This window comes from Canis aureus, chromosome 28 (assembly GCF_053574225.1).
Source record: "Canis aureus isolate CA01 chromosome 28, VMU_Caureus_v.1.0, whole genome shotgun sequence".
Classification (NCBI taxonomy): domain Eukaryota; kingdom Metazoa; phylum Chordata; class Mammalia; order Carnivora; family Canidae; genus Canis; species Canis aureus.
The window spans coordinates 12,747,581-12,773,270 of NC_135638.1; the positions used below are offsets into that span (position 1 = coordinate 12,747,581).

Consider the following 25,690-nt stretch of genomic DNA (forward strand, 5'->3'; position numbering starts at 1 on the left):
TTACTATGTACCCGGAACACAAACACAATTTTTCATGAACACTAGTTGCTTCTCTCATAGTTACATAACTTAAACATTTGGTATATATATATATATATATACCAAATGTGTATATATATATATATATATATATATATATATATATATATATATATTTAAGATTTTATTTATTTATTCATGAGAGACACAGAGAGAGAGGCAGAGACACAGTCAGAGAGAGAAGCAGGCTCCCTGCAGGGAGACCGATGTGGGACTTGACCCTAGGACCCTGGGATCACACCCTGAGCCAAAGGCAGATGTTCAACCAACTAAGCCACCCAGATGCCCCAACATTTGATATTTTTTTAAGATTTTACTTATTTATCTGAGAAAGAGAGAGAGAGAGCACGAGTGGGTTGGGGAGAGGCAGAAGAAGAAGTAGACTCTGCTGAGCAGGGAGCCCAACTTGGAACTCGATCCCAGGACCCTGGGATCATGACCTGAGCTGAAGGCAGATTCTTAACCCAAGTGCTCTGATATTTTTTCAATTTGGTGAAAAATGTTTATAGTTCATTAAAATTTAGCCAATTAGGTCATTTATAAATTAGTTATAAATTCAGAATACTTTATGTGATGTAACATTTTATGATGCATTATATCCATTTTTTAGAGAAGAAAATTCAGGCTCAACAGAGTCTTATGACTTAATCTAAGGTCACAAGTTTATCTCAACTAACTTTTCTACCAGAAGATTTCAGCATCCTCATTGAAATATCAAGAACACTAATAAAGTAGTGCCTCATTTGAATAAAATATCTCATGCTAACTTAAGTCAAAACTTATCAGAGAGATAATAAATATTACAGAAATTGAGAAAATGTGTGAGGAAGTAACCAGTATTTCAGATACATAACAGGTACTCAATTACATGTTTTAATATTATTCTGACATTTTAACAAAGATAAATCCAGGCCCACATGGTTTCAATGGTGAGTTCTTCCAAACATTTAAGGGAGAAATAATACCAATTATATAAATATCTTCCCAAAAATATGAAAATAGATCACTTGCCATCTCATTTTGTGGGGCCAGCATTACATCAATACTAAAAGCAGACAAAGACATTACAAGAAAAGACTGCAGACCAACATCCCTCATGAATATAGACACAAAAATTATCAACCACATACAACAAATTAAATACAGAAACACATAAAAAATATGTTAAAAACCAAGTGGTTGTATCCTGGAAAGGCAAGGCTGGTTCAACATTCAAAAATCAATCAACTCAATTCATCATATAAACAGGCTAAAAAAAGAAAAACTGTAAGATTTTTTTCAAAAGATGCAGAAAAAGCATTTTACAAATTCCACATCCATTCCTAGTTAAAAAAAAAAAAAAAACCTAATAAATAGCATGTTTCTAAACCACTTGTAGTAAATATCATAATTAATGGTAAAAGACTAAATGTTTTCCACCAAACTAGGGACAAGTAAGAACGTCCACTTGCTCCTACTCAACATCATATCAATAAGGAAGGAAAAGTTATAGGCATATAGATTAGAATGGAAAAAATAAAACTATTGCTATTTATAAACATGATTATCTACTTAGAAAGTCCTTAGGGAATCTAAAAAAAAGATTTAGGTGGAGAAGTCCTAGAATTATCAGAGTAACAAAGTCACATATTATACGGTCAATATATAAAATGCAATTATTTTTCAATATACTAGCAATATACAATTAGAAATTGAGGTTTAAAAAGCAATATTACTTACAATAGCACTAAACAATGAAATATGTACTTGTAAATTTAGCAAAATATGTGCAGGATATGCATGCTGGAAACACAAAACACTGATAAAAGAAATCAAAGGGAATCTAAATTAATTAAGAGAAATAACAAAGCTGGAAGTATCATAATTCGAAATTTCAAGATATACTACAAAGCTGTAGTAGTAATCAAAACAGTATGATACTGGCACAAAAATGGACACATAAATCATTGGAACACAAAAGAGACCACTCTTATATGGTCAATTAACCTACAACAAAGGGGGCAAGAATGTACAATGGGGAAAGTCAGTCTCTTCAATAAATGTTGCTGGGAAAACTGGACAGCTACATGCAAAAGAATGAAAGTGGACCAATTTCCAACACCACACACAAGAATAAATGCAAAATGGATTAAAGACCTAAATGTGAAACCCGAAGCCATAAAAATCCTAGAAGAGAACACAGGGCAGTAATTTCTCTGACATTGGCCACAGTGACATTTTTCTAGATATGTCTCCTAAGGCAAGGGAAACAAAAGCAAAAATTAACTACTGGGACTATATCAAAGTAAAAAGCTTTTGCACATTGGGGGCACCATCAACAACAAAAAAAATGCATTCTAATGAACAGGAGAAAGTATTTGCAAATGATATATCTGATAAGGGATTAATATCTAAAATATAAAGAATGTATACAACTCAACACCAAGAAAACTACCAATCTGACTAAAAAATGGACAGAGGATCCAAATAGACATTTTCCCGCAGAAGACATACAAATAGCTAGAAACAAATGAAAAGATACTCAACATGAGTAATCATCAGGGAAATGCAAATCAAAATCACAATCAGATATCACCCCACATCAGTCAGAATGGCCAAAATCAAAAAGACAAGAAATAACAAGTATTGGCAAGGATGTAAAAAAAAGAAATTTCATGTATCACTGGTGGGAATGTAAATTGATACAGCCACTGTGGAAAGCAACATGAAGGTTCCTCAAAAATTAAAAACAAAAATACCATATGATCCAATAATTCCATTACTGAGTATTTACCCAAATAAAATGAAAACTCTAATACAAAAAGATATATGCACCCCTAAACTTACTGCAGCATTATTTACAGTAGCTAAGATATAGAAGCAGCCCAAGTGTCCATCAATGCACAAATGGATAAGGAAAATGTGATGTACACACACACACACAAATATATTCCACAGCTATAAAAAAGGATGATATCATGCCATTTTCGACAACATGGATTAACCTAGAGGGTATTATATGCTAAGTGAAATAAGTCAAACTGAGAAAGGAAAATATCATATGATTTCACTCATTTGTGGGATCTAAAAAACAAGACAAATGAATAAACAAACAAAAAGCAGAATCAGACCTGTAAGTATAGAAAATAAACTAATAGTTGCCAGAAGAAAAGGGTTGAGGGAACGGCCAAAATGAATAATGGGAGTGGGAGATACGGACTTCCAGTTATGGAATGAATAAGTAAATCATGGGAATAGAAAGCACAATATAGTCATGGGAATACAGTCAATGATACTGTAATAGTGTTCTATAGTGACAGATGGTAGCTACACTTAACGGTGAGCACAGCATAATGTATAAAGAAGTTGAATCACTATGTTGTACATCTGAAATTAAGGTAACAATTGGTATCAACTGTACTAAAAAAATCTAAATATAAATGTGTTCATGGGTTAAAAGATTTTATATTATAAAGACATCAAAATACTCTAAGTAAATAATAAATTCAATGCAATCCCAATAAAAAACCCTCACCATGATTTTTTTGTCACAAACTAATTCTAAAATTTATTTATTTATTTATTTATTGAACATGAGCAGTGGGAGAGGCAGAGGAAGACGGAAAGAAGAATCATAACCAGAGTCTGTCCTAAGCGTGGAGCCCAAAGTGAGGCTCGATCTCATGACCTTGAGATCATGACCTGAGCTGAAAACAAGAGTTAGATGCTTAACCAACTGAGCCACCAGGTGCCCATAATTTAAAAATTTATATGTAAATTACAAAGTAATTAGAATTGCCAAAACAATCTGGAAGAAGACAACAAAGTTGGAGGACTCTCAATATCTAATTTCAAGGTTTAATATAAAGCTACATTAATTTTTTTTTATTTTTTAAAAGATTTATTTATTTATTTATTCGTGAGAGAGAGAAGCAGAAATATAGGCTGAGGGAGAAGCAGGCTCCCTGCAAGGAGCCTGATGTGGGATCATGCCCTGGGTCAAAGGCAGATGATCAAAGCATAGAATGTACATACATTTTAAAGCTACATTAATTTAACAGTGTAGTATTAGAGAAAATAGTAACACATAGAACAATGGAACAAAGTCCAGAAGTGGATCAACACACATATGGCTAATTTATATTTTAGAAAGATATGAGGGTAATTCTATAGAGAAATGATAGTCTTGCAACACACAGCTCTGAAATATTTGTACATTTATCTATCTACACTTCAGCTTATAGCTTATGCCCTTTGCAAAAATTAATTCAAAATGGATCATAGACCTACATGTAAAATGTAAAACTATAAAATTTCTAGAAGAAAACATAAGAGAAAATCTGCATCATTTTATGGTAGACAAAAAGATTTTAGATCCAACAACAAAAGCATGATCCTTAAAGAAAAAATTAATAAATTATTTTTTGTTAACATGTAAAACATTTGCTCTGCCAAAGATACTCTTAAGAGAGTGAAGAGACAAGCCATACACTAGGAGGAAACATTTGCAAATCACATATTTCATAAAGGATTTATATCCAGAATATAGAAAGAATTCTCAAAACTCAATAATAGGAAATGAAATAACTCTATTTTTTTATATTTAAATTCAATAACCAACATATAGTATCTCTTTAGTTTCAGATGTAGAGTTCAGCAATTCATTATTTGCTTATAACACCCAGTGCTCATCACATCACCTGCCCTCCTTAATGCCCATCATCCAATTACCTCATTCCCCCACCCATCTCCCCTCCAGCAACCTTCAGTTTGTTTCCTATAGTTAAGAGTCTTTCTTGGTTTGTTTCTCTCTCTGATTTCTTCCCATTCGGTTTTCCCTCCCTTACCCTATGATTCTTTCTGCTCTTTCTTATATTCCACATGTGAATGAAAGCATATGATAATCGTCTTTCTCTGCTTCAGTTTTTTCATTCAGCATAATACCTTCCAGTTTCAACCACCTCAGTGTAAATGATAAGATTCCATCCTTTCTAATGGCTGAGTAATATTCCATGGTATCTTTTAAAGATATTTTTATTTTTTAAGTTATCTGTACACCCAATGTAGAGCTTGAGCTTAAAACCCCAAGTGCTCTACCAACTGAGCCAATCAGGCTCAAACAACCTAATTTTTAATAAATGAGCAAAATATTTGAATGGAAATATCTTCACCAAAGAAGACGTAGAGATGCCAAATAAGTAGACAAAAAGATCCTCAGAATCATTAGTTATTAGTAAAATGTAAATTATAACTTCAGTGAGATACTACTACATATAGGTGCCACTACATGTCTATTAGACTAGCTTAAGTCAGAATAGCTGATGGAGTGGACAACTGGAATTCTCATACACTGATAGTGAGAATACAAAATGGTACAGTGACTTTAGAAAATAGTTTGGCATTTTCTTATAAAAGTAAACATACACTCACCATATGCTCTGATAATTATAATAATTATAATAATAATAATTCTAACTATTCACATCTGTATTTGTGAATTTACCCACTTGCTGAAATTTACTTATAACCCCAAATCAATACTTGTGGGACTTTTGCATCATTCAATGGCATATGCAGAACAATGAAAAACTAGACTAAGCCAACATTCATGTTCCCAGCTGAGAATGAAAAAAGCAGTTCTCTGGATTCTTGTTTTAACTTAATAAATGTCCTTTTTTTTTTGGTTATTTAGTTGTGCATATTTTTGTTTTTGGTGTTTTGTCTTGTTTTGCATTTTTGTGCTTTTTGTTGGTGATTTGCTGTTTAAAGGGCATCTAAGTGTGTAATGCTTGAGTGCTATTTAGTATTTCCAAATACAAGAAAGCTATGATGTGTTTTATGGAGAAAATACATATGCTAGATCAGTTTAATTCAGCCATGAGTTACAATGCTGTTGGCTGTGAGTTCAAGATTAATGAATCAAAAATATATATTAAATAAGGTGTTTTCCAGCAGAAATCAGACATTTAACAAGGTTATGTATTGATCAGTTGACGAAACGGGCACTGTGCCCAGAGGCTCACAGGAACGTAACTCTGTGTTTCCCCTAGGAGCAATGTCTCATTACTTGCTAACTCAATGTTCAAGGTGACTTTATAGAACATTACTACCACAAATAATGAGAATTGATTGTGACATTCCTATGTATCTTCCCAAGATAAATGAACACTCAGGTTTAAACAAAACATCCATATTTAAGTTTTATAACCATTTTTTCATAATTGTCCCAAACTAGAAACTACCTTTATTTCCTGTTATTATCCGTAACTACCACAAAAGTAGCTATTTAAGCAACACAAATTTATATCCTACAATTTCCATAGGTCAGATGTCTAGCAGATTCAGCTTAGTTTCTGCTTAGAATCTCAGAATCTCACAGGGCTGAAGTCAAGGTGTTGATAAGGCCAAGCTCCTTTCTAGGGCTCTAGGGGAAAATACATTTCCTTGTTCATTTAAGTTGTTGGAAGAATTCAATTCATTGCAGTCGGAGGACTGAGATTCCTGGGTTGTTGTTTTTTTTTTGTTGGTTATTAGCTGAGGACTGTTTTAAACTTCTAGAGACTACCCCATGCCTTAGCTCACATCTCCCTTCTTCTATCTTCAAAGCCAACAACAGCAAGCCAAATTCTCACACTGCATCTTTTGACTGACTCTTCTTCCTTCCTCATTTACTTTTAAGGACCTGTGATTACACTGGACTCACAAGGATAGTCTTCCCATTTTAAAGTCAGCTAATGATCAATCTTAATTCCATCTGCAATGCTCCCTTTCTGCCACTTAATATAACATAGTCATCAACTTACTATCGGGGGCAAAGATTAGGGGAGCCGAAATCCTGCTTACCACACTACCCAAATGTCCTCCAACTAGTGAATAAATAAACTATGGTATATCTGTACAGTGGAACACTGCTCAGGAATAGAAAGGAAAAAGCTATTTATACACTCCATAATATGGATGAATCTCAAAAGTATTATGCTAAGTGAAAGAAGGCAGATTCAAAGGGTTACAAACTGTATGTGTCTACTTCAATAGAAAGCTAAAAAACAGATTAGTGGTTGCCTGTGTTAGGGGTTAAGTAGAGGGTTTGACTACACAGGGGCAGCATGAGGTAGTGTTTGGAGGAAACCGCCACTTTTCCTCAGTTTCTTTTTCTATTCATAGAACCCACATTCTTTACCAAATGCCTCAGGCCAGTTCCTTCAAACTGTTCTCATCCTAATGTCAAGGTCATGCAAAGAATCTTTGAGTAATTCTAATCGACTTTGATCTCCAGGTTTTCCTTCTTTTTGAGCCATATAACACTTACCTGTGCTTGACCAGGAACAACCCTTGGTAGCCAAATTCCAAGTATGCTCTAAAAATCAAAAAGAATATGTGGTGAGGGATCCCTGGGTGGCTCAGCGGTTAAGCGACTGCCTTTGGCCCAGGGCACGATCCCAGAGTCCCAGGATCGAGTTCCACGTCGGCTCCCGGAATAGAGCCTGTTTCTCCCTCCTCCTGTGTCTCTGCCTCTCTCTCTCTCTCTCTCACTCTCTATCATAAATAAATAAATAAATCTTAAAAAAAAAAAAGAATATGTGGTGAAAGTAGCCTATTGTTTCATAGCCACCAAGAATCTTTCCAAAAATTACTCTGAAGTTTCTTCCAAAAGGAAATAGGTCGTTGATAATTTTTTAAATCATTTGTGAAGATTCCCATGCTGGTTCCTCTCAGGTCTGTAACTGGTAGTATAGCTACAGAGGAGCAGGAATTGTCCGATTTTAGGCAGAGATTAAATGAAATTCCTAAAATGCTACCCAACAGTTGACTTCTAAAATTCTCACCAGCCATGGAGGGCACCATTATCCTGATAGCACAAGCCTCCATGTGGATAGTGGTTGTGCTGTTTGCTGGTGATAAGATTTCTAGTCTCAGGCCATCTTTCTGTACCATGCTTGACTTAATGAGGAGAAGAGAGATATAAAGAAAATAAAAACTCAGCTACAAATCTCCATGATTGAAAAGCCTTCATTATGTAAGGTGTTGTCCTTACAAAGAAGGAAAGCAGAAACAGAGTTCTGGGCTACAGTCCCATATATATGGTTGCCAGAGGAAATTGATCTGAAACTTCCTAAATCTTGATTAGAATTTCCCTCCATTCAAGCTTTATTAACTCATTTTAAAATTTCCAATATTTTCTGTAGCATTTTCTGCATATATACAGAAGACAGAGATATTGGCTCTGTAACTGTCAGTTTCTTCAAAATTTGTAAAAAGATTAACATACTGGGAGTTTTATAGATTCAGATGGGTCCTCAGCTTCTACATTCCCCCTCATTCTCATATCAGAAACCAAAACCTCTGCTGAGAAATAGTCATTAACTTGCTTTAGCTTCATTCTTTGGGAGTCAAAAGCATGATCCTTGTTCTAAAACAGCCTCAATGCAGGATCTCAGTTCTGATAACTGTGTTTCTTTCTTGTTCCTAGCATCATTTTAGTTTGTACACCTCCATTTCTTATGTCTGTCTTTCAAGCATAGTTGCTGTTCCTGAATTCCTCTTCTGGTAATACACTAATCCCTACACTAACCACCTACTCAGGTAATGGTATTTTTCCTAAGTGCCAGGCTGGTATTTAAAGATCCTTTTACTTAGGGATAGATTTTTTGGGGGGTGCCTTTTGCAAGGACTTCTGGATATTGCTCTTGCTAGATTTTCATTTCCAAATCTCACCCTCCCTCCAATGGATTATCCTTCTTCATTTGCCCCTCTTTTTCCATTTCCCTTACTGTTTACCTCCAGTTTATCACTACCATTAGATCTTGTTAAAGGGATTAGGATAGTTTAGTCTTTGCATTGACTGGGACCAATGGGATATGATGAACCCAGTAAGATCACTACCAAAATGAGGATGGGGTCTATGTGCTGAGTTCAGATGAGATTGTGACCAAAGTGAATACAGTTGAGATGGCAATGAGCAGTGAGGTCTTGGGTAAGTTTCCCTCCCACTTCAGAAGAAATTAATATAATTTCATTTCCCCATCCCTTTCCCTCGAAGTCTTCCCAAGTCTAAGAACTTAGTTTCTACTTAGAAAATTGCAGGGATCCCTGGGTGGCTCAGCGGTTTAGTGCCTGCCTTCGGCCCAGGGCATGATCCTGGAGTCCTGGGATCGAGTCCCACGTCGGGCTCCCTGCATGGAGCCTGCTTCTCCCTCTGCCTGTGTCTCTGCCTCTCTCTCTCTCTGTCTCTCATGAATAAATAAAAAAAGAAAATTCCATTTATTACACTCTCAAAAAAAAAAGTAAAAGCAGCATTATAGAGTTGCATTTTTTCTTAGAGATCCACTTTTATTAGTAAGCTTGAGGAACTCAGAAAAGGAATGTGCTCAATTTAAACTCAGGGTGGGCACAAACTTTGCCTCCTATGTAGGATAAACCTTTTCCTCACACCTGGAAATGTGTCACACATGCCCAAGGACTTAAGTAGGCACCAAAATAAATCATAGAAAAATAAGATGAAAGCGTTCATCACTCATGCCTAATCCATGTGATTATTTGTATACACACTTATGTGTGTATAAAGTACTAAACCTTGAACACCTCACTATGTTCTCAGATAGTTACCACAGTGTAATGAGAGTCATGATATAGTACTTCTTGAATATGGAATGTTTAACTCAAAATCCACTTATTGTTGTTATTCAACAAGAGGAAAGCTTCGATTTTCCTTTCCTATATTTTCTTCCATCCAGCTAGATGATCCCCTGGCTACTGCATCATTCTACCCATTCCCTGCATAGCCCCAAATGGCAATCAATACTGTCAGTGGGAAATATCTACCATTATCTGCATTGTTTTTCAGAATCAAAGCCTTGCTCTTTTGCTAGTGACCACCTACCTGCCCCCATGGCTTTATTATTTCTAGCAGTTTCACTGTTCATTTAATGACACAAACTAAAATTCTTGAATTGTCTTTCATTTCTTTCTTTCCCTATACCACATAAAAACACTCAGTAAACTTAAAAAATGTTTCTCAGTCCATTCTTTATTTTTATTCCCATCGCCACTACCTTGGTCTAGGCCCTTTGTAGTCCATCCTTTGGCTATTGAGTACCCTCCAAATCAGTCTCCCTGGCTTCAGGCTTTTGTTTGTTTGTTCTTAAAGATTTATTTATAAATAAATAAGGCTTATTTATTTATAAATTTACTTATTGAGAGAGAGCATGAGCAAGGGGAGGGGCCGAAAGAAAGGACCCCCCCCCACACACACACACACACAAGCAGACTCCCCCTGCCCCCTGCTGAGCCAGAAGCTCGAAGTGGGCTTGATCACAGGACCAGGAGACCATCATCTGTGAGATCCCAAACTGAGTCTAAACAGAAAGCCACGCAGGTGCTCCCTGGCTTCAGTTATATTTCATTCCCCTATCAATCATCCCAGTTTACCACAGGAAGATTGGCCTTTCTTCCTAATAAATGGAAGGGTTTTAAAAACAAAATTTCCGGGATCCCTGGGTGGCGCAGCGGTTTGGCGCCTGCCTTTGGCCCAGGGCGCGATCCTGGAGACCCGGGATCGAATCCCGCGGCTCCCGGTGCATGGAGCCTGCTTCTCCCTCTGCCTATGTCTCTGCCTCTCTCTCTCTCTCTCTCTCTTTCTCTCTCTGTGACTATCATAAATAAATAAATAAAAAATAAAAAAAAACAAAAACAAAATTTCCAGTGACTCACAACAGAAAATACTTGATATATATCTGTGAAATGAAAGAATAAGTATTATTCAGAATATCTGTCATGGTACTTTGCATATGAGAGGCACTCAATAATTAGAATAAATTTTCCAACTGATGTTAGTTTTTAATAATCTTAAAAGAGAAGATCTGAGTACAAATATCTAAATATTTTCCTCATGAAGGTCATCAGAATCAACTGTTAAAACATGTCTGAACAATATTCTAGCAATACTCCTAGATGTTTAAAATGATCCTTTTAGATCAACTTTAGTTCCAACTTTATCATTTTCAAGGAGTTCATGCTCTGCTTATTTTCACCTAAGGTTTTCCATAAAGTGAAATCTCCCATAGATTCAAATGTTTCCTCCTAACTCCTGATTATTTCTGTAATATTTTAGGCATGTCACCAACATAGCCTGTATTAAATACAAATACACACATACAAATGCACACACACACACACACATTTAACAAAGGAATTGGTTTTTAAAGCATAAAAGTAAAGTTTCATATTTATTGCAACATTTCATTTCTTGAATTATTCTTTAAAATTTAGAAGTTGAGTGGTTTTACTTATTTGAGGAGTAAATTAGAACTGAAATCCCTCATTAGAATTCTAAATTCCTAAAAGTCAAAACATAAAAATGGAAGTAAACCATTTCGTTTATTAGGCAGTTTAATAATTGCTAAAGCCAATTACTTGGGTCGCATAAATCCCAAAAAGTGAGTATCAAGCATAAAAATAGAGGAAATAATAAAACTACACATTAAGGATAGAAAGTGATTTTTTAAAAAAATCCCTTTTCTTCAATTTTCATGTTACAGGCTATGCCAATCATCTATGATAGTTACGTAATTTTATCTCCCTAACCAGGAATGACCATTTTCTAGAGTGGAGAATGAGTTCCATACAAGGTGAAAAACAGTGTGAATGGTTTTCTAAGGAAAAGTTCTTTGAACAAAGTTCATTTAAGACCATTTACTACCACAGAGTTAGAAAACTGTTTCCATTATCCACATGAACCAGCACTGCTGCTGTAACTCCAAAGCACCGTTGCCAAGAGTGATGTGAGTCATTAAGTCTCAAGCAGATGCTAAGACTCGGAAGACCCGGGGCGTCGCACACTGCTTCAGTGCACCACAGCCCATAACTTCCAGGCAATCAAAGGTCAAATGAAGAAAGCACGAGTCTACTATTATGGAAGATTATTTGGCACACACTCTCAATTTTTCTGTCTTCCCTGGTGGTCAATAGCATTATCTGAAATGCAAGGCATTTTATATGGAACTTGCCACAGGAAGAGAATTCCTTTAGACAAAACTGGAAAATGAATTGCCTATAGCATGAATAAGTTGCTATTGCATGCCAATTTACTTCTTTGGAATGATCACTGATACTCTATTTTTAACGAAAAGAGACCTAATAATTTCACTAGCCCCAACCTTCACATTGGCACAATCTAGTCTCTGGGCCAATATGAACACGCAGAACGTCTAGTGGGGAAGAACAGCATCTTGTATCACCTCCTCGCGGACAGAGCCACAAGAGATGGCATAGGAAAGGGAGAACCATAGACTTCTCTTTGCAAGCTGCATCCTAAACGTGAGCCAAAGGAATGAATATTTATTATGCTGACTTTCAAAAGGAAATATTTAAAATTTAAGAAGTGATGGACAGAAAGAGAATGGGAAACACACTAAAATCCTTCACATAATTTAATGGTTTTCTAGTATTTTCAGTCTCTCCCTCTGTAACTTTTCCCTTTCTCCCTTCAAACAGGTTAATTACTCCATTATTAAAAAGCAATTGTCAACTCATGCTACCAGTAGTACTGACAACTGTTCTCTTTGCTTCTAAAACTCCAATTCTGCTTTCTTTTATGCCTTCTTGCCTCACTGTTTTCTCTTAGGACTCCACGTGGTAGCCATACCAGATTAGGGATAATTTCCCAGGGGGGCCCATTCTTTCATTCTTGGCCTTTGCAAATGATGCAGAAATGTGTTCCATGCTCCCCTTCATTTCTAAATTAATTCATAATCAAATCACTTCCTCTTCCAGACCTATTACGACCATCCAGTTAGATTCGACTTCTCTATGCTTCTGTTGTATCCTATCCCTCCTTCCATTTCATCATTTTTCATGCTGTATTTTCCTTGTCGCTATTATTGGACTCAAGATGATTTTCTCCTTGAGTATGAGAATTGTCTTTTATCTCTTTATCCCTGGCCTGAGCATAGTCCCCAGCATGCAACACTTACTGAACACTCACTAAATAAATAAGTATAAATAAATGAACTGTATCCAGAGCAATGATTTCACCGTGCTTTTGACCCAGAAATTTAGTCTCTAGGAATTTACCTAAAGTTGTCACATATGGAACTATTTAAAGATGTCAGTACATATAGGGACCTAATTCTATGGTACCATCAAGTCTTCAGCATAGTGGTGGGTATATATGGGTCCACTACATTTTCCTTAATGTGTTTTTGTACGTCTGAAACACAACCTAATTAATTTTAAAAGTTAAAATAAAAATATAAGGACATATATAAAAAAACCACACATAAAATGTTATTTACAATAGTGAACAATTAGGAAAAACTAAACTACATTTTAAAAGGATAGGGATAAAATTGTGATATGTGAATATAAATTAAGTCTACATATGTATTGAAAAGGGTGGTTTAGATAGATGTCTTTCATGGAAAAATGACTACAATATTTATTCAGTGCGAAAACAGATCACAAAATACAAATTATATTATGACCCTTTCTTTTAAATTGTGTGTTAATACAAAAGATACCTTAGAGAATTTTTTTCTAAAAGGTTCACTTATGATTTATTCTGGGTGGTAGATTTCAGGATATATACATATTATGCTCCAAATATAATTTAAATGTTTTTTAAGAAACTTATTTTAATATTCAGAAAAATATTGTTTTCATTTGGAAAACAATTTCCTCAAAATACTAAGTAATCGTTTTTTATATTTCTTTTCAAAATCGAAAGTAGTCTAGAGAATGCTCATTATTATTTTTATTGATTTATTTTGATTTTCTTTGTTTTAAAATAGTTAATGACTTAGGGACGCCTGGGTGGCTCAGTTGGTTAAGCATCCAACTCTGATCTCAGTTCAGGTCTTGATCTCAGGGACATGAGTTCAAGCTCTGCACAGGGCTCCATGCTGGGTGTGGAGCCTACTTAAAAAAATTGTTAAATAGTTAATGACCTAGAATTAAGTAATAAGGCAAGGAACACATAACACAACTATTTTTTAAGGATATATAAATTTTTTCATTCTTTCCTCTTTCTGCTACAAGCAGAAAGCAAAGTTAAAAAAAAGGAAAGCAAAGTTTTTCCATGTTCATATATTTTTCTACCCATATTTTGGAAAGAGAAAGACACGAGTAAAGAGAAAAGGGGAAAATGAGGAGTTGATGAGACAGAAGAAGGCTGACATATAAAGATAGAACAAGAATTCTCAAATTTATTCAGTCTCATTTCTCTTTGAAAAATCTCATGAAAAAAATAGATCCTCACCAGAAAAAAAAAAAAGGCCTATTCATACAGGATATGCATATAAGTTCAGTGGACCCACAGATTCTATGAAGCACGTGAATACCTTAGAACAAAAATTATGACCTGGAGAGACAAAAAAAAAAAAAAAAAAAGAGAGAGAGAGAGAGAGAGAAAGAGAGAGAGAGAATTAGGCACCAAATAGAGAGAACTGAAATCTGGAGTATTGGTATGACAAGCTTTCCTTATTGCTACAAATTTTAAAATCAGGAGAGTCTTTACAACTTCAGACAGGAGTAGGCAACAGCATTTTTCATCACTGTCTTAACAAATATTTTTTAAAGGTGAATCCCAGATTCAGATGCAGAAATGCAGAAGTGAACACCTGCATTGAAGTTTAAACAATTATAAAAGATAGGAGCATAGTAGGTTCACAGTAGTTGACATTTTTAAATGAAATCTTCTCAAGCCAAGCTTTGTGATCTTGAAGGTTTGGTTTCCCATAATTTAGTGTTGAAAACATTAGAAGCTGCGAGGGGCGGGGGCAGTTGAGGGAGAAGGGCTGAGGTGTGAAGAAAAGACAGAGGATCAAAGGAGAAGACAGCTCAAGCAACTGAACTATCTCAACTTTAATCAGAATTAAATTTTTTTTAAAAATTGAAAGGGAAAGTAGACAATTTTGCAGAATGACATCTGTGGGCTAACTTCAATAATATCTAAAGGACAGTTTTCAATTTTTATTCATACTATACCCTAAAGAACTAAAAGTCTGTGTGTTAAACGTTTTTGTATGCATAATTTGTTATTCTGTCTATAACTAATCTATTCTTTCTACTGTGTTCCCACATTGTTTATGTAAGTACATATCCTATCTAACCTAAAGTTTAGTCTGAAATCAAAAAAGAGCCCTTTAGGATATATTTAATCTCTTAGTTAAAAATGGTCAGTTTTGCAGATAACTTTCCTCCAGCTGCTTCTCTCCACAAGACAAGACAGTTGTATCGTTCACATGCTCTGGACTAGAGGCAGACCAGGATAATCAACAATTCTGGGATGTAGATTCCTTACCAACCTACTGTCAGGCTCCTCCTGTCTCCAATACAAAAGTTGGTCCCTAGTAAACTTTTGATCCATTCTTCTTTGCTTGGGGCCCTGTTTCTGTTCAGAGTTCAGGTCCAGAAGGTCTCATCTTATCTCCTGCTGGTACTAACAACCATTCTAAGTCTCCTCCTACTCCTTCCTGGCACAGACGATCTATCCTATGGCCATGTCTGAAGAGCCATGCTTCTAGACCATGCTTTTGGGTCTCCCCAAGCATGTTTTCAGTGATGTGACATAGGTCAGTCTGCAAAGTGCAAATCTAGATTCCTCTCAGGGTTGCAAACTAGGGCATAGAGAACTGCCCCACTCTGGATTTGGTGATATCCTTATCTAACTGCCTTATCTATCTACTACCAGTCTAGCTTGAAGTCTGAAGGACAGAAATAGAGGTCCCTGTGTTTTACCATTTCACATGCTACTTTGTCTCTATTTCCTTCCCACAAGCATTCAAGACTGGGAAAGAGAGTTCTCCCCCTTTTCTCCTCCTTCTTCTACTACCGAAATGTTCCCTATCTGAAACTCAGTGACCTAGCTTGCCAAACAATATTTCTCTCATGCTTAAAGATCAAACAATATTTCTTTCATGCTTAAAGAGATAGAAACTTTAAGCAATTCAGCAAACAACAGCCTGACTTGCAAGACAAAGTATAGATGAAAACACCCTCTTTTTTACTTTCAGAACCTGAAATCGCTTCCCAGATTTCATGGATGCTTAGACGAATGAGAGTGAAGGAAGATTCAGAAGGTCAGAAAAGGAATCATATAAAAATTTAATCTATTAACATTGTTCTATACCCTAAGTCAACTCTCCCTGGTCCATTGGCACAATCAAGTCAAGCACCCTTTAGTACCAAAAGGATTTACATTGACAAGAAGTAATAGAAGTATTACCAGTACCTGTCCCCTTCTTTGCTTTCCTGCCCCTGGCTCCAAGGTATGCTGGGATGGATGGAGTACACAGCTAAATCAAAGATCATTGTTTCTCCTGAAACATCATTCAGCTTCTAACACTTTCAATTCCAGGCAGGGGAGATCCAGCGGAGTTGTGCTGAGTCTCAAGGCATCACCTTGACTGGTGGTGGAGGGACAATTAACACTATTTGAATTAGCCTCATTCAATGTACAAAATTATATAGTCTCTCTCCCCATGTCTGCCCATCAGAGCAGAACCTGTTTTTATAGCTCTCTCTCCCAAGGCTCCTACTGCAGAATTATTTCCTTCTGAGACTCAGGAAGAAGAGACTCATATTGTCTATTAGCTCAACTACTTTATCTTACTTAGAAAGACAAGTTTAATAAATCAGAACATTCTTCTATCTGAATCCTGTCTACCAACACTATGTTATCTTTAATTCATGAGTGTATGTACTATCTGAACTTTGAACAGTAGAATGGCCTTGACTCTTTTTTTAATCTCTAGGGGAAAATTCCTATACACAAATTAAAATCTTGTTTCACCTTTTTCATCCCAACTCTCAAACTGATATACTCACACACAGAATCTTTAGAAATCAAAAGAAGGGAAAAGAGATTAATGATGGGGAGCAGAGAAAAAGAAGGCAAAGTTCAAGTCTACTTTTCTAACCACCCAGGAAAACTGGATGTTCTCTGAAGGATGACATTTGAGAACACAATGGGAATGAATAAACAATTGGCACGTGTTGGGAATTGGGCCTAAGAGATGCTCCTATACATACCTAACAGTGAGGGGAAAGAAGAAATGTTTATTCTGGGTCAGAGTATTCTGGAAAACACTTTTAGGGGATATATCTTAGTCTGTTTGAGCTGCTACAACAAAAGACTATAGACTGGGTGGTTTATAAACAACAGAAATTTATTTCCAGTTTATTCTGGAAACTGGCAAGTTTAAGATCAAGGCACCGACAGATTCAGTGTCTAGTATGGGTCCACTTCCTCATAGATGGCTGTCTTTTCACTGTAACTTCACATAGGGAGAGAGGCAAGAAATCTCTCTGGAATCCCTTTTATAAGAAAACTAATACCATTCATAAGGGCTGCACCCTCATGACCAAATCACTCCCAAAGGCTTCACCACCTCCTAACACCACACTGGGGATTAGGTTTCAACATATCAATTTAAGGGGAACATAAACATTCAGTTGATGGATATTAGAGAAAAGAGGGTCCAATTTGCGAGAACAGGGTTTTCAAGTTGATTATTACACCTAGAGATTTTGCTCCATAGGGTTGTCATATATTAAGGTAAGTTGCCTGGCATCTGTTGAAGTATTCTTTCAAAATATTTAAACATTTCACTATCTTTTTCACTAAATCCCTGTGAGAAATATTCAGTTTAATCCTTGCAAAGTATTAATTCATAAAATTTCTGAAAACACAAAACATTTTAATGGCAAACTTTACTTCATGTATGAATATCTCAAGTATCTCTGAGCTCATTGAAGGCACATTAAGAGGTTTGCTACGTCATTGGCCAATGCCAAATGTTACATCTGGCATATAGTAGGTACTTAGGGGGAGAAGGAGTGGAGGGGAAGGGAGAGAAAAAGGAAGGAAAGAACTAAAGAAGAGAGAGAGGAAAGGACAATGGAAAGAAGGAACAAAAGAATAGGGTGGGAGGAAAAATAAGTAAATATTAGACAGACATAGCAATGCCTTCTTCTTGACTTATATGAAATAGCAAATCTTATATCAATTGCTGACAGAGTACTCCTTGAGGGGTAACCGACTTGACAGGACAGTGTGACAAATAAATATCTCTTAGGCCAATAGAATTCTGACTCCTTGAGGATGGTCAGATCTGCTCTAAAAGAAATCTCTCAAATAACAGTTTTGCCCACAGGAGAACAAAACTCTCTTCACCAAGTAGTCCCATATACCATCAATGACTCGTGTGGTTGGGGATACATGTTAAGAATTGTCCAAATATTCCACATGTGCCACAGACGTTGTAGCTCTGGAACCCTATTAATTCAGTTAATGCTAAAGGAACTTATGCTACCAAATATAGACATCTGTACCCTGGGAGGTATGTGTGTGTGCCTGTGTGCATTTATACGTGTGCACAAATATGTGCTCACATAAGAGTATGCAAGCAACAGAATAGTTCTTGTTTTTATCACCTTTTGCCTATAATAGTTAATAATTTTGAACAGCCTTCTTCTAATTACAAACACAAAACAAGAAATTTTGAAAACTACAGAAAATTACTAAAAAAAAAAGTAAAAGTCACTCATAATGCCATATGCAAGAAATAAGTACTATTAATATTTCGGCATATATTTCCCAAGATTTTTTCAACTGGGATTATACTATGCTTAATATTTTATGAGCTACTCATACTCATATTATTAATCACCCTGAATATTATTGTCTGTCATGAAGTATACATTCTTTTGCCATGTGTTATTAATGTCTATAGAGGGATCCCTGGGTGGCGCAGCGGTTTGGCGCCTGCCTTTGGCCCAGGGCGCGATCCTGGAGACCCGGGATCGAATCCCACGTCAGGCTCCCGGTGCATGGAGCCTGCTTCTCCCTCTGCCTGTGTCCCTGCCTCATTCTCTCTCTCTCTGTGACTATCACAAATAAATAAAAGTTTAAAAAAAATTAAAAAAAAAATATTAATGTCTATAGGTATTTCTTATCATACAGACTTAAGGTCCTTTAGTAATATTCTTTGGTAGTCAGTGTGAGTTGTTTATATTTTTTTATGTTTGCTATTAAATATTAATGGTCTGATTCACATCCATCATTATTTCCTTAAGGTGAATTTTAGGAGATAAAATCAGTAGATCCAAACATATTTTCATTTAAAATATTTTAATATATATATATTTCCAAATTATTCTACACATATGTTGTGTCACTCTTACCTCCCTCTACAATGCATGAGTCCCACTAACCTGAACTATTGACAACACTGGCTATCATTTCTCTTTCATGTTCAAATTTTAAAATACAAAATACATAGGTTTTTATTTTTGTTAATCCACTGTGCAGTTAAACAACATTGTTTTTTCATTTTGTATTGTTTTGTTGGTTTATGTTCTAATCATGTTTCTGTTATTCATGTTTTTATGCTCATTCCTTCATTATTTTTTGTAAAGATTCTTTATTTAATGAGAATATTCACTTTTGGGGGGCTTAGGGGTAAATTTCTGGAAAATATGTCATCAAGTTGTAGTAAGGGCATTTAACACAAGATCTACCCTGTTAACAATTTTTTTTTAAGATTTATTTATTTATTTGAGAGAGAGTAAGCAGAGGTGGTGAGAGGTACAGGGAGAGGGAGAGAATCTCAAGCAGGCTCTGTGCTGAGCATGGAGTCCAACTCAGTGCTACATCCCATGACCCCAAGATCATGATCTGAGCTGAAATCAAGAGACAGATGCTTAACCAACTAAACCACCCAAGCACCCCTTAACAAGTCTTTAAGTGTAAAATACAGTGATAATTACAGGCATGATGTTGTACAGCATATCTCTAGAACTTATTGTTATGCATACCTGAAATTTACATTCATAATATGTGGACATATTTAAACTTTTATTCATAATATGTTGACATACAAAAATTTTTAGTTTTATGTAGGCAAATACGTCAATTACCATTGTTTTTACTATTTATGTTTTATAATTTCAGGTAGAGATCTTATTTTTATGATTAATAATGCTTTCATTATTACAATTTATTTTTTTTAAGATTTTATTTATTTATTCATGAGACACACGGAGAGAGGCAGAGACACAGGCAGAGGGAGAAGCAGGCTCCATGCAGGGAGCCTGACATGGGACTGGATCCTGGGTCTCCAGGATCGCGCCCTGGGCTGAAGGTGGCGCTAAACCGCTGAGCCACCAGGGCTGCCCTTAAATTCTGATTACATTAAACCTCGTTCCTAATATCTTTATTCAGTCTCTTTAATTTAACTGATTTGGTGCTAATCACTAAATAAACATAGCTGTGTTTTCATATCAAGTATTCGGTTGTACCTGCATACCTTACTCTTCTTTTTAAAAAAACAAAAACAAAAAACGTGTATAATTTTTTTGTTCTTCCATCACACTTTCGTATGACTTTAAGTTCTAAAATGTTTTGGAGCACATAATGAAATTGAATTAAATATTTAAATGAATAGGATAAAATTAACACTTTTACAGTATTCACACTTCCATCCTGGAACATGATATATACATTTATTTAATCAAGACTCTTTATTTTTAAAAAAAAGGCTTTGTATAATCTCAAGTGTATTGCTCTGTTTATACAGGTTCCAAACTCTTGTTCATTTTTGTTAGTTTTTGAATATCCAGAAAATATTTTTGAGAGACGTCTATGAACAATGAGTTAATTTATTCTTAAAGTTTTGCTACTAACGTGAATGAAAACTGTTTTCAACAATGTTTTGTGATCATTGCTGATTACTATAGCTCTTTATTTTTTATGTATTTTATAAATATTCTATTGCTTGTTAATCTTAATACTTCTGAGTTATTTCAAGTTATCTGGATAACAAATCACATTATCTACAAATAATAATTTTGCACCATCTTTTCAACTATTTTTACTTCAAATTTGTATTTCTTTATAGTATATGGTAACAGATTTCAGAATAGGATAGTATATTAGTAAGCCTAGAATGAACTATTCAAATTTTCAATCTTTATGTCCATGTTTTCCCCGTTTTACTTAATTTTTAATTATAAGAGTTTTATTTCATTAGACTTTTCAAGGAAGCAATTTTTTATATTAACCTATTACTTTTGTGATGGTTTTCAAATTATTAAATTCTTCCTTTTGCCTTATCATTTATGCCTTGTTCTTAAATTTTATTTTGTGAAGTTAAAAAAATATTTTGAATAGGACACTTAATTATTTCATTTTCATTCTCCTTTTTCAATAGTGAAGGTTTTTAAGGTATGTATTTTTTTTACTATATATATGGATGCATCTCCTAAATTTGAAGTGTTCAAAATGATAGCATTTTTTAATTTCTAAAAACATATTTAATTTCTGACCATGAGCTACCAGCCTGCTTCATACAAACAACTTTTATAACTTCCTTACTGTGCTAGATATTATAATGTTGGTTCCTGATGAATCATGCTCCCAGTTTTCAAGCTTTATATAGTTCTCTTTCATATTGATTCTGGGCTTGGACATAAGACTCTGGCCATGCATCAACATGCATGATGTGAACAGAGAGTTGACAAGCATTTGTACACTAGGACTTATCTTCTTGGAACTCAGTCTCCACGCTGTTCTCCTGAAGAGAGGGGACATATGGAAATACATTCTCTGAAGGATAAGATACTGCATGGAGAGCCAAGGTAGCCTGGCCAATCTCCCAGCTTAATGCAGCTGACACTGCATGGCATAATGAATCACTCAGTTAACCAAAATAATCATAAAAAATAATAAATCCTGTTATTTTAAGCCACTACATGCTGGGAACGTTTGCTATGTAAAATTTTCAATTTTTCTTTTTAACCTTGATCTGACTCAATGATTTTTCTATTTAGCTAAGTTTCTGAGAAGATTATTGAGAAGAAAGATATTTAAGTCTCCATGTATCAAATATGCCACCCACCAACAAGGCAATACAATCTACAGTTAAATATGGATTAAAAAGGCTTTTTTTTCTCTCTTTTGTTTTCCATTGCAGCAAATGAATCCTTGTTTATTCCAGTATCATTTTATTAGTGATCCAGTAGAAACATAGGACATGATTTATTAAATATCATTATTCTCAAAGTCCTTATATATAATTTCTAAATCATATCTACTTTTGAAAATACAAGGTGTCATGCAGAACATTTAACCAATGGTAATTAATTTGTTGTGTTATAGACCTTTTTTTAAAAAAAAAAAGATTTTATTTATTTAGTTGAGAAAGAGGGAGAGCACAAGCAAGGGAATAGCACAAGAGGGAGGGGGGAACCAGGCTTCCCACTGAGCAGGGAGCCCAAATACATGAGGCTCAATCCCGGGACCCTGGGATCCTGACCTGAGCCAAACGCAGACGCTTAACCAACTGAACCACTCAGGTGCCCCTAGACCTTTTTAAATAAATGAGAAATTTGTGTGTCCTCTCCTCAGAAAAATACAACTTTACAAAGAAATTATTACATACAATTTCAGCAGTTTCATGGATCATCTGAGGCGAAATCATGGACTCATTAAGGAAAATATGTAGTGATTTTCAAACACATTTTAGCCAACTAATCTGTCCTCAGATAAAAACTAACTAGGGGGATGCCTGAGTGGCTCAGCGGTTAAAACGTCTGGCTTCGGCTCAGGTCATGATCCTGGAGTCCTGGGATCGAGTCCCATATCAGGCTCCCTGCATGGAACCTGCTTCTCCCTCTGCCTGTGTCTCTGCCTCTCTTTCCTCTCCCTCCCCCTCTCTCTCTCTCTCATGAATAAATAAATAAAATCTTAAAGGAAAAAAAAACTAACTAGGAAGGAAAAACAAAAGAATAAAAGACAGAGTTACCACAGCTGAAGCAAAGATGGTGCCCTGCAACCCACCTGTTGCCTTCAATCTTCCATTTACCTTCCCCCACACCACATCCCTCCACAGAGTATAATTTGTAAAGCGCTGTTTTAAAATGCCATGATAAAATTAAATACCTAAAAAAGAGATCCATGAACATGATGGGGCTGGGCCCAGAGAAGTTCTGACACAAACTAAGAGCAAGCATAGAAGAAGGAGAAGAAGGAGAAACTGGATTCATTGGAATAAAGAAGAAGAGACTGGATTCATTGGAATAAAGATAAAAGAAAACACTGAATGACTGGACTGAGGCTCAACACGAGACAGCAAATTATTTGCTGCTTCTAAATTAGTTGGGTGGCCACTCCAATTAGTTTGTGTCAACTTGACTGAACCATGGAGTGCCTGGAGATTTGCTCTTACATTTTTCTGGATGTTTCTGTGAGGGTGGTTTTGGAGGAGATTAACATTTAAATTGGTAGACTACTAAAGCAGTTTAACTCATCCAGTTGTTTAAACAGAGCTTTAAAAAGGCTGGCCCTCCCAGAGTATTCTGCCCAATGACCTTCAAATTGGGACCTGAGCTTTTCCTGGTTTTAGGGCAGCTTCCAGCCTTTGGACAGGAACTGGGGCTGAGCTTTTGCCAGCTCCTATAACCTCATGAACCAATTTCTTATAATAAATTTCTTAAAATATAATTTATTATAAGAAATCTCCTTGTATATACTACATACTACATATATATACATATATATTTTTTTACAAATTCAAGATTTTATTAAAAATTATTTGTGATTTAATGCAATATCCCAATGTTTATAGAAAGCTTAGAACAAAGTAAAATAAAAAGTCATATATATATATTTTATATACATATATATATATAAAATAAAGAGCCCTGGAGAACTAAATACAACCATACGTCCAGGACAGACCAGCTTTATGCCTGTGGTCCAACTGTAAATATTAATAGCTCCCCTTCACTCACAGATGCATCCAGTGTTTTTGTTTTGTTTTGTTTCATTTTGGTTTTTGTTTTGTTTTCACACAGCAGAGAAAGATCATGTTTGTCTGCAATGTGTTACAAAAGGGGACCAGTGGTGGCCCCAGCTGAGTTTGTTGAGGGCTGCTCTACGTAAGGCAAACTCACTGGGGACTGCGAAGAAAAGCCCCAATGTGTACAAGAGACAGGGATGGCAGTGTGGACACGAGATAACGGTTGACAGGTTGAGAAGACGTGGTTCCTCATTCAGCCCACGCTATTCGTTCCAGAGCCAGTGGAGGCTAGTGGTGGTTGGTCCCAGTGTGCTCTTATTTCATGCCATCCTACCATCCTACCAGCTTCACCCTGCTCCTTGGGCCTATGGAGGATAAATTACCTGTTCATCCACAGAGAGTCCTGGATCCCATTAGGTTTGTTCCACTGGGCACAACAGTATCAGAATGTCCTTGTTCCTCGTAAGGTCAGTATGTTAACATCTTAAGCAACCCAGCAGCATTGGCAACCCAAGAGTAGAGCTACAAGTATGATAGAACATGCTACCTAAATAACTAAAAAAAGGAAAAGTATTAGGTCGAGACAACAGTTCTTGTTATATTAACAATATTCTCAAAATTATTTCTTTCTCAAAGTTAGGTTAGCACAACAGTTTAATAGAAATGCTTCATCTTACACAGAAGGAAAAGCAAACTGTTTCATATTCACCTTTTCCTCCACACAAGTGAATCGAAAGTTCTAAAACCTTAAACTATATTACCATTTAAGTTCCATCCTATAGGATTATATCTCCACACTTTGGTTCTTTTTCCAATTAATGGTCCATTTGTGGAATGCATATGTAGTTATTTCAGTTCTATATGGCTCATTAGAGAGCCTTCTCAGTTATGGGTTTCATTCCCCTTGGTCTGATATGAATGTATTCATTAAGGACATACTATAAAATAACTAATAAAGTAAATCTTGAACATTTAAAAAGAAGTAATATAGCACAACTTACCTTCCTTAAAAAATAATTTAATCTGTTGTGACTGTTTAAAGATTTGAATTCAAGAGAAAATTCTTTACAAGTGGTTTTTATTGTAACTTGGAACCTGACTCCTCATTCAAATGTGCATATTAATGTCTAATGCATATCATAGTAACTCCTGTGGGAAGAATAAATGTGTTAGACTGCGCAAGTATAAAGAAGTAAGAATAAACACGAAAACTGGCAGAGGGTCAGGTGGGAGGAACCTCAATTCTATTTATCTTTCCCTGAGTAATTTCCCAGTTTGCAAGAAACTATTGTCCCATTTAAATAGTAGAGCTGATCATGATTTAGTCTGACTTGTGGATAAAGTCCTATGTAAATGTGTTGCTCATTGGAATTGAATCAATTGAATCAATTGGAAAAAATCAATTCTTTTTTACTTTTACTTTTCTCTTATTTCAAGGAGGGGCCAGACTGCACCTTCCTGATTAAAAAGGGATTTTTTCAGCAAAACTCTCCTACTTCAAACACACTGACAGTTTTATTTTGAAAAACAAAACCCTAGATTTTTCATCAGCAAGCAAAAATTAGATTTTTTTTTCTCTACTGACAACAGGAAATTAGCAGAAAATATTAAATAAAAAAGTAACTGCCCTAGATGCTACCTATACATATGAATTATGGATGACTTATTAATAGTAAGACTAACTTATTAATTGAAAAATTGTGAGACTGCTCATTTGACCACTAGCACTATCACTTACACGTAAATAATTCAACTGTGTACCAAGATCTAGAGATGCCTTTCATGGCTTAAGACCATAACATGATTACCAACGTGTCATTTGTAAGGCAAGCTCCCTTACATTCACACGCATGCTGTTAGATTGAGCTCCATTC

General features: G+C 35.6%; 2 long non-coding RNA genes across 6 annotated transcripts in view; one reads left to right on the forward strand and one right to left on the reverse strand.

Moving 5' to 3' along the window:
• The window catches only part of LOC144300423 (uncharacterized), a 56,899-nt gene extending 40,360 nt beyond the window's left edge, over positions 1-16,539 (forward strand). The window contains exon 3 of the long non-coding RNA XR_013367051.1: positions 16,029-16,539. This is a non-coding gene — a long non-coding RNA (uncharacterized LOC144300423). The remainder of the gene's footprint in view (positions 1-16,028) is intronic.
• LOC144300420 (uncharacterized) overlaps positions 1-25,690 on the reverse strand; it is a 245,578-nt gene that overhangs the window by 41,439 nt on the left and 178,449 nt on the right. For all 5 annotated transcript variants that reach the window (XR_013367047.1, XR_013367045.1, XR_013367044.1 and 2 more), the window contains 2 exons: positions 24,818-24,965; positions 24,200-24,371 (listed from right to left, as the gene is read on the reverse strand). This is a non-coding gene — a long non-coding RNA (uncharacterized LOC144300420). The remainder of the gene's footprint in view (positions 1-24,199; positions 24,372-24,817; positions 24,966-25,690) is intronic.